The following is a 16,680-nucleotide window of genomic DNA, read 5'->3' as shown; positions in this document are numbered from 1 at the left end:
GTTTGTCAATTAGGGAATGGATTGTTTTTTTTTTAAATTTGACTGATTTTTCTGTATATTTTAGAAATATGGGTTTCATATTTCTTGCATTGACTGTGGATGTCATTTTCCACCACAAATCTTTTGGAATTGCTTTTGATCACTATATTGCTGAGAAAATGTATGTCTATGAGAGTTGATTAACCAATGTTACTATTAATGTTGCTAATGTTAAAGTGTTATTTCATATTCCTGAGATAGAGAACATGTGAATGTGCATAGGGTGAAATAAGGCTAGATAGGTAAAATGAATTTGATTATGGAGGGCTTTGAATAATGGGCTAAGATAACTATATTATTGTACATAAAGAAGATGATTTTTAGTTATCTATATACATTATATTTATATCTAAATTTGTATTTATATCTATATGCAATATAATTATTGTGCTGCTCTCTTCACTCAGCATCAATTTATATGATCATTTACTTGTAAGAACGTTTTCTGACTTCAATTCATCATTCAGTGTTCCTTGTATAATTATATTTGTGAACATTATCAATTTTTGGTTTATCATGTGTCTTGCATTTTCTAGCAACTGAAATATTCAATAATTTTATTTCTTGAGATGTGATATTTCAGGTTCTTTTTTAACATAGAACATGATTATAATTTTCAATAGAAATAAAATAATTCTAATTTATTAATATATTATCAGATTTCACCTACTGCAGACATTATTCTTTATATACTTTTCAGCACCTGAAATGTTTTTTACCACACACTACTTAGAGTACATGCACAGAGAGGTTTAAAGAGGAAATGCTTTTCAATGAAAATTTCATCTCATCTATACCTTCTCTGATGGCTAAAAAAAATATGCACATATTGTATACTCTCCATGAAAAATAATGATGTATTTAAATTAATTAAATTAAATATATTTATTTTGTTTATGACAAAATAAAGATATTTAAATAAATAAAATAAATTAAAATAATGAGCAGGATCTATCTAAAATCATCAACAAGAATTACATGTAATGGAGATAAACTAGGAGTAGTTCCAATAATATCAGGTGTGAAACAAGGATGCTCATTATCACCATTAAAATTCAATATTATTAGAAATGTTAGCTTTAGCAATGAGAGAAAAATAAATTGAAGGATTTAGAACTGCAATGAAGAAGCAAAACTCACCCATTGCAAATGATATGATGGAATAAAGAATTCTTGAAAATAAACTTAAAAATTACTTGAAAAATTAACTTCAATAAAATAGGTGGTTATAAAAAAACTCCACAGAAATCATGAATATTTTTAATATGAATAATAAAATACAAGGTCAAGGGATAGAAAGAGACATTCCATTTAAAATAACTGTAGATGTCATAAAATACTTAGGAATCTACCTCCCAAGACAAACCCAGAAACTATATTATAAAGTCACAAAATACTTTTCACACAAAGTTAGATCTAAACAATTTGGGGAAAAAACCAATTGCTCAAGGGAAGATCACATTACCATAATAAAAATGACAGTTCTACTCAAATTTAATTACTAATTTAGTGCTATATCAAACAAACTACCAAAAAAAGTGTTTTACAGAATTAGAAAATTAGTAAAATTTGAGCTGGAGTAATAAATATTAAAGAATATTAAAGTAAATGATGAAAAAAATGCAAAGGAATCCAGAACTATACTGTAAAGTGACAATTATCAAAACTACTTGGCACTGGTTAAGAAACTGAGTAATGAACCCGCAAATTAGAATAGGCACAAAAGAATCATTAGTAAATGACTATAGTAATCTACTATTTAACTTAAATACATCAGCTACTGGCATCACAACTCCTTATTTGACAAAAACTGCCAGGAAAACTGTATAATATTAAGGTAAAAATGAAGTATAGACCTCCCATCTCACTCCCTATAACAAAATAAGGTCAAAATGAATATAAGATTTAGATCTAAATGGCAATATATAGACTAATAGAGATAAATAAATACTCTGTTGGACCTGTGGAGTTGAGAAATTGATGATCAAATAGGAAATAGAGAGTATTATAAACTGCAAAAGGGATAATGTTGACTACATTAAATTAAAAAAAAATTGCATTATTAAATCCAATATAGCCAAGATTAGAGCAAAACAAAACAGGGAAACAATACTTATGGCTAATATTTCTGACAAAGTCCTCATTTCTAAAATATATAGGGAACTATAACAAATTTATAAGATAACAAGTCATTCCTCAATTGATAAATGATCCAAAGATATGAATGGGTAGTTTTCCTGATGAAAAAATTGCAGCTAATGGTTGCGAAATGCCCCAATGCCAACCCCCTTTCCACAGTGGTGTCACCTTCACCTGGCCACACCCCTTCCATCTGTCAGGCTCTGCACACTGTCTGGTCCCCTTTTTTCCTGTAGCCTAGAGAGGGGCCATGAAGGGACAAAGGAGCATGCATATTGGCTGAGGCTTCTCCTTTTCTGTCTGGTCCTCCTCCCACTCCTTGTTGCTGCCCTGCCCAGAGGTCAGCTACTCTTAAATGAGGCCCCCAACTTCGAGTAGTACACCATGATGGGCCACTTCCTTTTCCAAGAGTGCCAGAAGACTCTGATGGGGCATCTTCTTCTCCCACCCTTGGGATTTCACTCCACTGTGCACAACGGGCTGGACTGTCCAGCAAAGTTACCCCCCAGATTTTGCCAAGTGGAATGTTAAGATGATAACCCTATCTATTGAATCTGTCCAAGGCTATCTTGCCTGGAAAAAAGATATAAATGCATGTGATGGTGACAAGGCCATGGAGAAGCTGCCTTTCTCCATCACTGATGATCACAAACAGGACCTCGTCACGTTGGGCATATTAGACCTAGATGAACTGGATATGCAGGGCATGCCATTGATAGCTCTAGTGGTATTTATTTTTGACCCAGATAAGAAGTTGAAGCTGTCTATTCTCAACCCAGAAAGTACTTGAAGGAACTTCGTATGAGATTCTCAGAGTAGTTGACTGTTCAATTGACAGCATACAGGAAAGCTGCTTCTCCCTTTCACTGAAAAACATAATGGTTATTCCAATTATCTCTGAAGAGGAGGCTAAACAACTAAAGGGATCATCATTTAGAAACTGATGAACACTTTATAAAAATTATCTCTTATATGTCTCTTTCCTTTAATCCTAATTCTTTATACCTAAAATGACAAAATGACTAAAATGTTTATTCAAAATATATATGTACAATGTTAACTGACCTGTTCCCCCATTGAAAGGAGGGAGTTGGGAAGAGAGGGTGGAAGGAAATTTTGCAATTTTGAAAATATACATGTGCATATGGATGAAAACAAACAAAGAAATAAATTGGAAAAAAAGGGAAAAAAATTAAGGGGTCTTCACCAAAGAGATCCTTAGGGCAAGAAAAACCTATGGTACACCCCTCAGTTGTAGTTCACTCCAGCAAGACCTACTGCAGTTCCCTTGAAGATCTCTACCAGAAAGGATAAGAGCCTTCATTCAATTCTTCCTACAGTAATTAATTTAAGCATCTCAGAGTGATGGAAGATCAGGAGTCTGGGCTGTTCTACTAATATATGACTTGTTTATTGAAAATGGCATTACAAATTACCTGTGATTTCTCTCCTTATGCCTTTAGCAGCATTTTACATGACTCATTGAACTCCCTTGGTGGTCTGAGAGTTGTCACTGTTTGGGACTTAAATTGTTAGATCTGTTGCAATCCCCATAATCAGCTAACTAGTAGCAGTGGCATTTGGAAAAGTGGGCTACCTCCGAGCAGTACATGAGTAGAATTTCCTTAATTGGCCAAATTGACAAATTACTCTTTTTTCTAATTCTGTACTAGAGGGAGCAGACAATATAATAGCTCTAAGGTTTGAGCTTCATGTTCTTAATTTTATGATCATCAACTTGGAATAATTTAGGTATTTGGGCAATGTAGGTAAAAGAATATAATCAGTTTTATTCTTCTTTGGACACTAAATAGTTGAATGTTGAATGTTGAATAGTTGACTGTTTTTTTAAATTGATATTTTATTTTTCCAAATACATACTATGAAAGGTTTCAACATTCATCCATATGCATATGTGCATTTTAAAATTACCTAATTACCTCCCACCATCCCTTCCCAAACCCTTTCACTCAGTGATGAATTGTCAGGTGAATATCATACATATTCATTTGTATTAAACATGGTTATAAATTAGTCATTTTCAGTGTGAGGAATTAGGATTAAGGGAAATAATATATAAGAGAATTTTTTTTAAAAAGTGAATGTAGTGCTCATCAAATTCTAAAAGTTTTATTTTGTTTTGTGTTTTTTTTTTTTGTTTTGTTTTGTTTTTCTTCCTCTGGATGAGAATAGCATTGACCACAGCCAGTCTTATAGGGTTCACCTAGCTTTCTGAACTGCTGAGTGGAGTTGCATCCATCATGGTTGATTAACTCACAATTTTATTGTTAATGTGTAGAACCTTTTCTTGGTTCTGCTCCCTTCACTCAGCATCAGATCCTATAATTCTTTCCATGCTTCTCTAGAGTCTGACCATATAAATTTCTTATAGAACAATAGTCTTCCATAACATTCATATACCATAACTTGTTCAATCATTCCCCAATTGATGAACATCTCCTCAATTTTCAATTCTTTGTCACTACAAAAAGAGCTGCTATGAATATTTTGGAACATGTGGGACTTTCCCCATATTTTTTATGATTTCTTCTGAATATAGACCTTGGATTGGAATTGCTGTGTTAAAGGGTATGAACAAATTTATTGCTCTTTGGGCATTGTTCCATATTGCTCTCCAGAATGGTTAGATCACTTCACAACTCCACTAACAATGCATCAATGTCCCAATCCTACCACAACCTCTCCAATATTGATCATTTTCCCTTTTTTGTAATCTTAACCAATCTGATAGGTGTGAAGTGAAATCTCAAAGTTGTTTTAATTTTCATTTCTCTAATCATTAATGATTTGGAGTATTTTTATATGATTATATATAGCTTTAATTACTTCATTTGAATATTGTATATTCATATCTTTTGACCATTTATCAATTGGGAAATGACTTGTAATTTTATAAATTTGATGGAATTCTCTATATGTTTTAGAAATGAGATCTTTATCAGGACCTGTAGTTGTAAGAAATTCTTTCCCAGCTTTCTGTTTTCTTTCTGATTTTGGTATCTTTGTTTTTATTAATATAAACATTGTTAATTTAATATTGGCAATATAATTCATTTTTCAATTTTAATGTACTCTATTTCCTGCTTGGTCATAAATTTCCTCCCCTCTCCAAAGATCTGATAGAGTATTTCTTGGTCTATTAATTTATCTATGGCATTACCCTTTATGTCCATATCCTGTATCCATTTAGATGTTATTTTACATATATATATATTCATTATATATATAATATATATATATATATTATTTTATATTTATATAAGGTGTGAGATGTGGATCTATGCCTAGTTTTTGTCATACTATTTTCTAGTTTTCCCAACATTTTTTGTCAAATAGTGATTTCTTATCCAAGAAGCTAATGACTGTGGATTTGTCAAACGACAGATAACTGTAGTCATTTACTACTGTTTCTTTTGAACCTGTACTTACCAAATGATCCATTACTCTGTTTCTTAACCAGTTCCAGTTTTGAAATGTTGAGTGTTCTAACCATAGTAAGACAAAACTTGGAGATTCTTATCTTTCTAAACAGAGAGCAAGATTGCAGGAGGCAATGTTAAAATAATTTTTGCTAAATTGAGCAAAAGTGTTTTCTAATTATGTTTCAGCATCTGGTTGAGACTTCAGAGAAAGAAAATACACAATGCTTGCTAGCGATATATAGAATGGTCGACAGTCATAATTATGTGTACCTTTTGAAACAAGTCATGAATTGGACATGAACAACTGCTCTTAATTTTCAAAATAAGAAGAAAATATGTATACTAGAGGGAAAGAAAGAGTTAACAATACTATTTCCTTATTAGAAAGTGTTGTCTCTTCAATGGATAATTTTATGTTTTCTGAGATTTTGGTTTTTAGGCAAGTCTGCAGTAAAAAATGTTTTTCATACGCAAAAGAAAAATAAATTAAAGCTATCTATAATCATATGGAAAGAAATACTCCAAATCAATATTGATTAGAGTAATGCAAATTAAACCAACTATGAGGCACTGCCTCCTATCTATCAGATTGTCTACTATGACAAAAAAGAAAATGATCAATGTTGGAAAGGATGTTTGAAATCTGGAACATTCATGTATTGATGGTAGAGGTGAGACCTTATCTAGCCATTCTGAATAACAATATGGAACTTTTCCCAAAGTGCAATAAAACTGATCATACTCTTTTATTCAGCAATACTAATATAAGTTTAATATGCCAAATAAATCATCAAAAAATCTTTCATGTTCAAAAATATTTTTATAGTGACAAAGAACTGGAAATTAATGTGATATCCATCAATTGGGAGTGGCTGAACAAGTTATAGTACATGAATATTAGGGAGTCATTATTACTTGAGGAAACATGAGTGATCATACTTTAGAAAAACATAGAAAAAATTACATTAACTGGTGCTGAGTGAAATGAGCAGGACCAAGAGAACATTGCACACATTAACAAGATCAACTATAACAGATACAGCTTCTTTAAGCAATTCAGAGATCAAGGAAAATCCTGAAAGATATGTTAAGGATAATGTCATCCACAAACAGAGGAGGGAAAAAAGCAAAAAGATAGAGTCTGAATTCATGCTATATTCACTTTTTAATTCTTCTTTTATATTTTTCCTTTCTTTCTCAAGTTTTTTTTTCCCTTTTCCCTTAGTTCTAATTTCTCTTTCACATCACGAATAATATGGATATATAAAGATAGCTAGGTTGGACAGAGGATAGAGCACTAGTCGTTGATTCAGGTGGAGGGGAGTTTGAAACTGCAGTTTGCCACACATCCAGGGCTATCTATAATAGTTCTGATCCATGTCTGTCCACTGGACCCAGATGGCTCTGGAGGAGAAAGTGAGGCTAGTGACTTAGCAGAGCATCCTACCTGTTCAAATCCAATTCAAGTGCTTGTCATGGCATTACCTCACTGATGTCACGGTCTTCAAAAAAAATGGAGGTCAAACATTAATAATATGGAAATATATTGATCAGGATTGTACATGACCAACTTTTACCAGACTGGGACAGTGGTAGAAAAATATAGAACATATATTTTCATATGTATAATTGTGGAAAAATTATTATTGCATGTAATTGGAAAAATAAAATAAAATTTGATTGAAAAAAGAAAATAACCTCTTTCCTCACAACAAATTGACCAGACTTTCCTCAGCAATCCCAAGATGGTGACTCAAAATTAGAAACTGTTTAGAGCTTTTACTGAAACAACTTAAAATGAAGCCTCTAAACAAAGCCTATAATGATGGAACCCACATAAAAAAATACAGAATGAAATAACTTCTCAACTCCAAGATATCTTGGAGGAGCTAAAGAAAAAGTTCTCACATGGGAAAAGGGTGAGTATAGCCTAGTCTAGGTTGGAAGAGTTAGGAAGGCAGTAGGAGGCTTTTAGCCACAGCACAGATCAGATCCCAGCTCAGCAGAGCAGCAGTGCAACAGGTCAGAAGTGAAGATCCAGGGAGGCTAGGTGGTGCAATGCAAAGAGCACTGGCCCTGGGGTCAGGAGTATCTGAGTTCAAATCCGGCTTCAGACACTTAATAATTACCTAGCTGTGTGGCCTTGGGAAACCACGTAACCCCATTGCCTTGCAAAAACCAATAAAAAATGAATTGTGGATCTGAACCCCAACTCAGAAGGCAAAGTTCAAGAAGAAGAAGGCTGGTGAAGAGATGGGAACTGGTTGGGCTACTCTAAGACATGAAACAAACAGCAAACACCTGAAAAACCAGAGCAGAAAGTCAGGGACCAGAGGTGGATAAAAAAGGTAAATGTGGAAAATTAGAGTAAAAGCAAAAGTAAAAAAGAAAGTAAAAGATTAAAAGGAGAGCAAAATGGAAAGGGATTATTAGGAAGGAGGGCAGATTAAGGGAGGTTAAAGTCAGATATAAAGCATTGGTGAGGAGAAATAAGAGGAAAGGAGAGAGAAAAGTACAAATGGAGGGGAGATAGAATGGAGGGAAATACAGTTAGTAATCATTACTGTGAATGTAAATTGGATGAGCTCTCCCATAAACCCGAACCAAATGACAACTGATACTACATGAAGTGAATGTCTCCAGGAGAACAATGTTTAAAGTAACAACATCTTTATGCACAGTAATACATGCAGTGATCAACCAAAATAGACTTAACTCTTCTCAGAAATACAGTGATCCAAGAAAATAACAAAAGACTATCCACAACCATAGAAGGAGTGATGGTCTGGGTTCAGTTAATGGATACTATTTTCACTTTTCTTTTTGTCCTGTTTCCTTTGTTCACTAATAAGGAAATCTGTTTAATATGATTGAACATTTATATCAAGAGTTGTATTTTTATGTCTATATCAGTTTTATTTTTGTCTTGGGAGGGGGAGAGGAGAGACAAGGGATGAAAAAATTTGTAACTAAAATTTGTTATTAAAGTGAATGATGATAAAGAATTTTGAGTCAAATTTGTGAAAACAAGAGTCATTTCCCAATTGATAAATGATACAAAGATCTAAACAGTTTTCAGATGAAGAAATCAAAGAAAACCTTAGCCATCTGAAAAAAAATACTCTAAATCACTATTTGGAGAAATGCAAATTAGAACAATTCTGAGGTACAACCTCATACCGATTAGATTGACTAACAACAGAAATGAAAAGTGGAAAACATTGGAGCTGTGGGAGAAATGAGACATTAATACATTGTTGGTAGAGTTATGAACTAATTAAAATATTTTATAGAGCAATTAGAAACTACACATTCTCTTGGACCTGGCAATACCAGTACTAAGTCTTTATTCCAAATAATGGTTTGTCTTTCATTTTTGAAGATCATGGCATCAGAGAGATGATGCCATGCCAGCAACTCGAATTGGATTTGCCTGAGGGGGTGCTGTGCTAAGTTATCAGTCTCAAAATCTTCTCCAGAGTTTTATGGGTCCAGTGGCAAGATACGAATCAGGACATATTTAGGAGGGCTAAAGGAGATAGCCCTAAATGTGAGTCAATGAGAGCCAAGTGATTTGCCCAAGGTCTCATAGCTAATAAGAGTCTGAGACCAAATTTGAACTCAGGTCTTCCTGATTTTAGGACCTGCATTCTACCCATTGAGTCATTTAGCTGCCATATCCCAAAAGAAATTTTTAAAAACTAAAGTAAAATATTTGTAGACACTATATGTACAAAAATATTTTTCTTATCTCTTTTCTGATGACAAAGAATTGAAAATCGAGGGTATGCTCATTAGTGAGAGAATGGCTGAACTCATTGTGGTATTTGATTATGATGGTATCAGAAAAACCTGGAAAAACTTGCATGAACTGATATGAAATGAAATGTACTGTGTACAAAGTAACAACAGTGTTGTATGATAAACACCTGTGAATGACTTAGCTATTCCCAGCAATACAGTGATCCAAGAAAATGCTAAAGGACTTACTATGAAAAATGCGATTCATCCCAAGATAAAGAACTGATGAAGTCTGAATTCAGATTGAAGATTACATTCTTTTTTACTTTATTTTTCTTAAGAGGGTTTTGGTCTATAATTTTTTTTAACAACATAGAAATGTTCTGCATGACTGCTCATGTATAGTTTATATCACTGATTTTCTTCTCACTGGGGGCCATAGCAAAGGAGGAAGGGAGAGAATTTGGAACTCAAAGTTTTAAAAATGAATGTTACAATTGTTTCAACATATTACTGGACAAAATAAAATATTAAATGACTCTCTTAAAAATTGAGTCTTGAAAAACTACCAAAATTAATTGGAAAAATATAATACAATTTTAAAAATAAAATACAATTGCAGGAAATCATGAAGGCACTCCTCTAGCGATTTTCATCACTTATCAGTGACTTTCTATGTCGAACTCATCTAACTTTTCTCTTACTCTTTTTTTTTGCGTGTGTATATGTTTAAAATAGTTATGAAAAATGTAAATGCAACTTTTTCCATACAAAATTATATTCTACTTTTCTTCTGAGTTCATCAAAGTCTATTGAATACATCCTTGGAAGCCATTTTAAAAGTGAGAGCTATATATGTACTTCAAGAAAGACAAGACCAGCCAATTATTACTGTTTTCAGTGATACTTAAGAGATTAAATTTTCAAATAGAATATAAAAGAACAGAAATGTAATTTGAATGTAATCATTTGAGCTAGGATTGGATAAAAAATCCCCAAATATAGGTTATTCAATGAATTGCTAAAATACAACAGAAAGCATGGAATGACTTGTACCTACAACTTTTTTTTTTATTTAGAAAATAGAGCTTCTGAAATTTGGCTTCTTTAAAGTAGGTAAGGTTTAAGGAAATAACTTCTTTATAATTATCTAAAATAGACAATGCCATTAAACAGCTCATAAAATCCTTATTTAAAAAGAAGGAAAGACATTAAATGGTACTTTTATTAAAAGAACTAACCCTTAACATTTTGAAATATGATCAAGTTAAGCTGTTTTGCATTTTAATTTATTTATGGTAAATTTTGATAGCTCATAAAAATGCTGTTTAACTGACTTCATTTAGAACATTTTCAAATTTTCATAGAAATAAAAATACCGTGTATTTTAGGGCTTAGCAGTTAATATTTCATGACAAGGAAGCAATTCTCCATTCAAGTGGGCTGGAGAGAAGATGTTTCAAATTTTGCTAATATGGAAAGGTTTTGAACAGAGTTTAGCATGAACAATGTCTGTTGACCTATATGGGAGAGTTTTATCAGTAGATTGGCCTCCAAAAAGAGATTTTGGGGGGGGTTCATAACACTTAAAATTCATCCATAGATTTATTGAAAAGTGAAAATTTGTGCTCATGAAGGGGAAAATATAAACCAACAACTGTTCAGTCAATTGATATCCCTTAAGTTCCTACTATGTACTTGATATGGCACATAAAACAACAAAAAGTAAAATATCACAAATTTTCAAGGTGCTTAGCAAAATGTGGCAATGTATTCTGTGCAAGTCTATTTCAAATATTTGTGAAGGGCAGTACTAAGGCAAAGGTGGAAGACAATATGTACTCAAGTCCTATCATGTATTCCATTATGTTAAGCATTTCTAACAGATATTAATTGATCTTTATAGTAACCCAAAATAGTATTATCCCCACTTTACACCTGAAGAAATTGAGGAAAACAGGGACTTAATTCATTCTCAAAGTGTATACCTAGTAAGTATTTAAATCATAATTTGAAGTCATGTCTTCCTTATTCCAGGTTCAGTGCTCTGTCCTCTGTAACCAAATAATTCTACCATCATGGAGATGGAAAAGGAAGTGTTTTGTGGGAGGATCAGTGAGAAGTCAAGATTGGTCATGAAGACAGGTGTGGGATGGGAAATGAAGTAACACAAAATTATACTAAAAAAAATGAGAGGTTAGCAACTTATCTTACCTTAGTGAATTAATTTTGGAATGTTTATTTGGAAGATTACATATTTCTTGTAGCTGACACCCCATTTACACTTGCTATATTTACCCTTTCTGAGTTATTGTAGTTTGTATTTAATCTCCCTGATAAGCACTGCTGTCTCAAAAAGTACTTGGTTAAAGATTTTTATTTTCTGCTAAATAAATGCTGCCAAAGAAGCACTGAATGACTCTTATGTAGGTTGTGAATTCATACTTAGAACCTCCTTGACAGCTACCTTTTCAGCTATTTCTCAGACTGCCATTAGAAATGTAAGAATTTTAATAATGGATCAGAATCACATTTATTCACTTCAGTAAACTCATACTGGCATCTAGGGATATTTTGTGAGTGGAATTCATTATTATTATTATTATTATTATTATCATTATTATTAATAAACATTTATTAAGAGACTCCATTAAAATCATTCACAAATACTTCACTGTGATTCAGACATGGTCCTTAATTCTCAAGCACTATTAATAGCAAGTTATCACAAGTTCTATCAAGTTAGAAAGTTTTATGAAGATATTCCTGACAATGAAATAGATATCTACTATGAGAAAATCAGTGTCACCAAGTTTGAAGAGACTTTTTTTTTAGATGGCTGCTTCTGATCAGGTAACTTTTCAACCCCAGCAGTTTTGGAGTAATGAAGTACCAACAACAATTAAATTGTGTATCCTTAATGTATTAAATAATTGAATATTTGTTAAATATTCAGCATTTTCTTTCCTAGGGAGAGGAATATAAATGAGAAGAAAAATTCAACAGGAGCTCACTAGAACTATAGCTAATAACTACTAGAACTATATAACTATATAGCTAGAACTTACTAGAACATAAACTATAACTAGAACAAGTACTTAGAAATTAACAAAAAAAAGGAATTTAAGGCAATTTGAATATGATTGGGTCTTTTTTTTTTGCAAGGCAATGGGGTTAAGTGACTTGCCCAAGGCCACATGACTAGGTAATTATTAGATGTCTGAGGCCTGATGTGAACTCAGGTACTCCTGACTCCAAGGCCAGTGCTCTATCCACTGGGCAACCTAGCAGCCCCTTGAATATGATTGCTACAGATAAGAAAAAAAAATACTTAAATTAAAGTAAAGCAACAAGTAAATTACAGAGCATCAAGAGTGAACTACATTGAGGGCTTAATGACCAGCAAATCAATCCAAGGAAGTTAAAGATGAAGAATAGATTTAGTTTCCTTTTTAAAGATTTCCTATCTAATTGTATGTACTTTACAAATTCTTCTTAAATAAATTTAGATTAATTTTGTTGAATTGTTCAGTTGTTTCAATCATGTCTGACTCTTTGTTGACCCCATCTATAGTTTTCTTGGCAAAGAGTGGTTTGCTTTTTCCTTCTGCAGCTCATTTTATAAATGAGGAACTGAGACAAACAGGGTTAAATTGTATAGGATCACAGAGTTAGTAAGTGTCTGAGGCTAGATTTGACAGAATCCACTGGGCTAACTAGCTTTTCCAAAATATAAAATTTATCTGTACAAAGCCTTAAGAGAATAAATTTTATAAATCTACTATCAATTTTGAAAAACAGAAATCTTTTGTCTGTGGCTATTGGGAGATGGTTTCACAATAATCTTCAAAAGAGTCTCTGAATAAAAATGGCCATGGAGGGAAGCAAATCCATGCTGTTCGTGTGTCTGGGTAAAATTTGTCGCTCACCTATAGCTGAAGCTGCTTTTAGGAAACTTGTTACTGATCAAAATATTTCAGATAAGTGGAGGATAACCAGTGCAGCAGCATCTACATATGAAATAGGAAACCCCCCTGATTATCGAGGGCAGACTTGTATGAAGAAACATGGCTTATCATAAATCATATTGCCTGACTTTTGATTATATATTATGTATGGATGAAAACAATCTGAGAGATTAGAATAGAAAAGTTAATCAAGTTAAAAACTGCAAAGCTAAAATTGAACTTCTTGGAAGCTATGATCCACAGAAACAACTTATTATTAAAGATGTGTATTATGGAAATGACTGATTTTGAAACTGTATTTGAGCAATGTGTAAGGTGCTGCACAGTGTTTTTGGAAAAATCTCATTAAGGTTCACACTCATTCAATGCTCAAGGACAACAGTGATTGACTTCAACTTAAAAATTATGTATGTATATCAACTGATGTGTTATTAAAAAGTAATATTGTACTGCATTTGAAGACCATCATTGTTTCTTCAATTTATTTAATGTTCATATATATTCTGATTTTAAAAGATAATGAAAATCAGTCATCATTTGTGGAGCAATAATATTTGATTAAATCAGTTATTGTCAAACTAGATAGAATGCCCAAATTATGTCTCAAATTTTAAAAATGAATAACTAACAATGAATAACAATGAATAACTAAAATGAATAATGAACTAAATTTGCATGTGAAAACTAATACACAATCATTAGTAATAATGTTTGATAGATTTTTCTTTTAAGAAAACTTCATTTATGTCTAATTGGGATCTTTAACAGATAAAAAAATATTTACTTTTATGCCCTAGAAATAGAAAATAAATGAGATCATTGTGAAAAATTAAAGAAAAATATATTTTCCTGCATCAAAAGTTATTTGATGGCAATAACTTAATTAAAAACAAATTGTGTTCTTCTTTTTAAAAAAAGAGTCTCTGAATTGCTAGGGACAAACACATCATATAATGACTGATATACCAGAATTTGCAATATTTTTTCTTTTCAGTGATTTGAAAGCAATCTGCTTTACCCAAATTTATACTTCCCACTAGTCTCTGGAATAACATAAAAAAAAAAAACCTCTTACTTTTCCTTTTCCTCAGGTCTAATGATTGACATTCATCTATTGATGCTCTTTGCTAGTAACATAATACTCAGATGCAATCAAAAAATTACGTAAGAGGAGTGTTGTGAACATGATAACTTTAGCAGAGATTAAAAGGGTAGAAATAACCAGAGTCTTCAAGCTTTAAATATTTGTCAAATATTTTCACATCAAAAACAAATAAACAAACACAAGAAATTCTTCCATCTTTTGGAAATCCCTGATAATACTTAAGGAGATTTGCAATTTAGAAAAGGTAGTTAGTATTGCAGTTTACATATCCCAGGACAATTCCAATCTCATACACTTAGTTGTATAACCCTGTCACTGAAGAACAAATCACTTAAACCTCTGATTTATTTTACTCAACTGTAAAATGGGGATAATAACGTCACCTACCTCTGAAGTTATTATGAGGATCGAATGAGATAATAATTATATAACAACACAGTGCCTTGAATATAGTAAGCCCTGGATAAATGTTAGTTGTTGCTACTATTATTGTTATTATAATAATTATTATCATTACATGCATATAACTCAATTCACCTTAAATTGTGTATGTTTCCCAAGGGATTATTTATCCATTAATCCAATGATCCATTAATTATTTAATTGGTTGTTTGTTTGACTAATTTAATGTTTTTTTTTTACTTTTGTGAAGCTCCTATTTATATTAATATTGTGATGGGAAATTATTTTATAAAACATATTATATAATAATACCATATAAAATAATTGAAATTATTTTATAATATATAATATAATAAATTATTTTATAATAATTGTGATTTAGAATTATTTTATGAATTTCTTTGATTAATGCAAAATTTACTTATTTATGACAGAAAATTAAAATGATTATCTCAGGGTTTTTTCCTTTTTAATTAAAAAATATGATTTGACGCATTGAAATATAGGGACCTAAAAATGACTGTCCTAAATTTGGATTACTATTGTAGCCCACAAGACCATTCTCTTTGAAAATGTGTACTTAGGTCAGACCCTTGTAACTATTTGCTAGGATTACTACAATAGATCCCTCATTGTGGTCTCTGGATTCAATATTTCCCATCTCCAATTTCGTACAGCTTCTCAACTGATAGTCCTGAGGTGCAAGTGTGATTATGTCATTCTTTCCCCCAGAAAGATTCAGTTATTCTCCACTATCTTAGCTATCAAATCCAACATCTTATGCTTGGCATTCCAGTTTGGTCCGGTTTATCTTTCCAGGCTGAATACGTATTTTTCCACTTGTGCTAAATATTCCAGTCACATTTTCTATTCCCCATAAATCTTATCCCCTCTCTTATCTCCAGGTCTTTACATATGGTTGGTCTCTTGTTTGAATTCTCTACCTTCTCTCCTCCATCTCTTGAATACTTAGGACTCTTTGAGCTCAATTGTCTCCTCCAAGAGATCAATTCTGAGTCCTTCAGTTGTGAGTCCTACTCCAAATCACTGTGCTTTTCTTTGGAATGTGACATATCTTTACTTATCTGTTATTGCTTCCTCCCACTAGGAAAACATAAGCTTCTCAATGACAGGGATCATCTCATATTAATATTATTATTTCAGTTAGCATAATAGTTAACTTATGGTGGGATCTTAATGCCTGTTTTTTTGTCCAAGCATTAATACATGATACATTTTTCAGTTAAGTCTTCATTATCAATATTTTCTCTATCACTTTCTTAATTCTACACAATCATCAAAACAAAAGTAAAATCTTAATTTGCAACATTTGTGAATTTCAAAGTCATTAAACTTCACACTGAAAACAATTAGAAAATTGTAAAAGTGGCTAAAACTACCAAGATAGCAACATATTATCTGTCTATATGGAGTTTACAGATTATTTTTTTTGTACACATAACTTTAATGCAGGATAGGTTATCAGGAGTTCATATAACATTTAGGTGGAAAAATCCTTAAAATTAGGAGGATCTGGTATCAGAAAGAACCTAAGTTGAACCTGGAGGAAAAGGCAGTGTTTGACAGACTTGAGATGAAGAGATAGTCCAATTCAGGCTGGAGGGGGTAGGTTATATATATGCATATTGGCAGAAGACAGTAAAAAACAGTTTGGAGAACAACTCCTGGTCCTATCTGGTTGGAATATGGTGAAGTAAGATTAACTCAGAAAAGAAAATATAATAATAAAATTCAAATGAAATAATTCCAACAAAGCAATCATAGGAAAAATGGTTTAAAAAATATAAGCAATGTGGCATAGTTAAAGAGAAAGTTGGTCTTG

At 32.1% G+C, this 16,680-nt stretch overlaps 2 pseudogenes; both read left to right on the top strand.

The window, feature by feature from the left end:
- The first annotated feature begins 2,608 nt into the window (after nt 1-2,608).
- Nucleotides 2,609-3,436, top strand: LOC141496538 (peroxiredoxin-6 pseudogene; annotated as a pseudogene).
- A 9,794-nt stretch (nt 3,437-13,230) lies between these two features.
- LOC141494954 (low molecular weight phosphotyrosine protein phosphatase pseudogene) lies at nt 13,231-13,679 on the top strand (annotated as a pseudogene).
- Nucleotides 13,680-16,680: the final 3,001 nt, after the last annotated feature.

The sequence above is a fragment of the Macrotis lagotis genome, chromosome 8 (genome assembly GCF_037893015.1).
Source record: "Macrotis lagotis isolate mMagLag1 chromosome 8, bilby.v1.9.chrom.fasta, whole genome shotgun sequence".
Taxonomy (NCBI): Eukaryota; Metazoa; Chordata; class Mammalia; order Peramelemorphia; family Peramelidae; genus Macrotis; species Macrotis lagotis.
The sequence above is the reverse complement of the archived record's forward strand: the minus strand, read 5'-3'. Positions and strand labels throughout refer to the sequence as shown.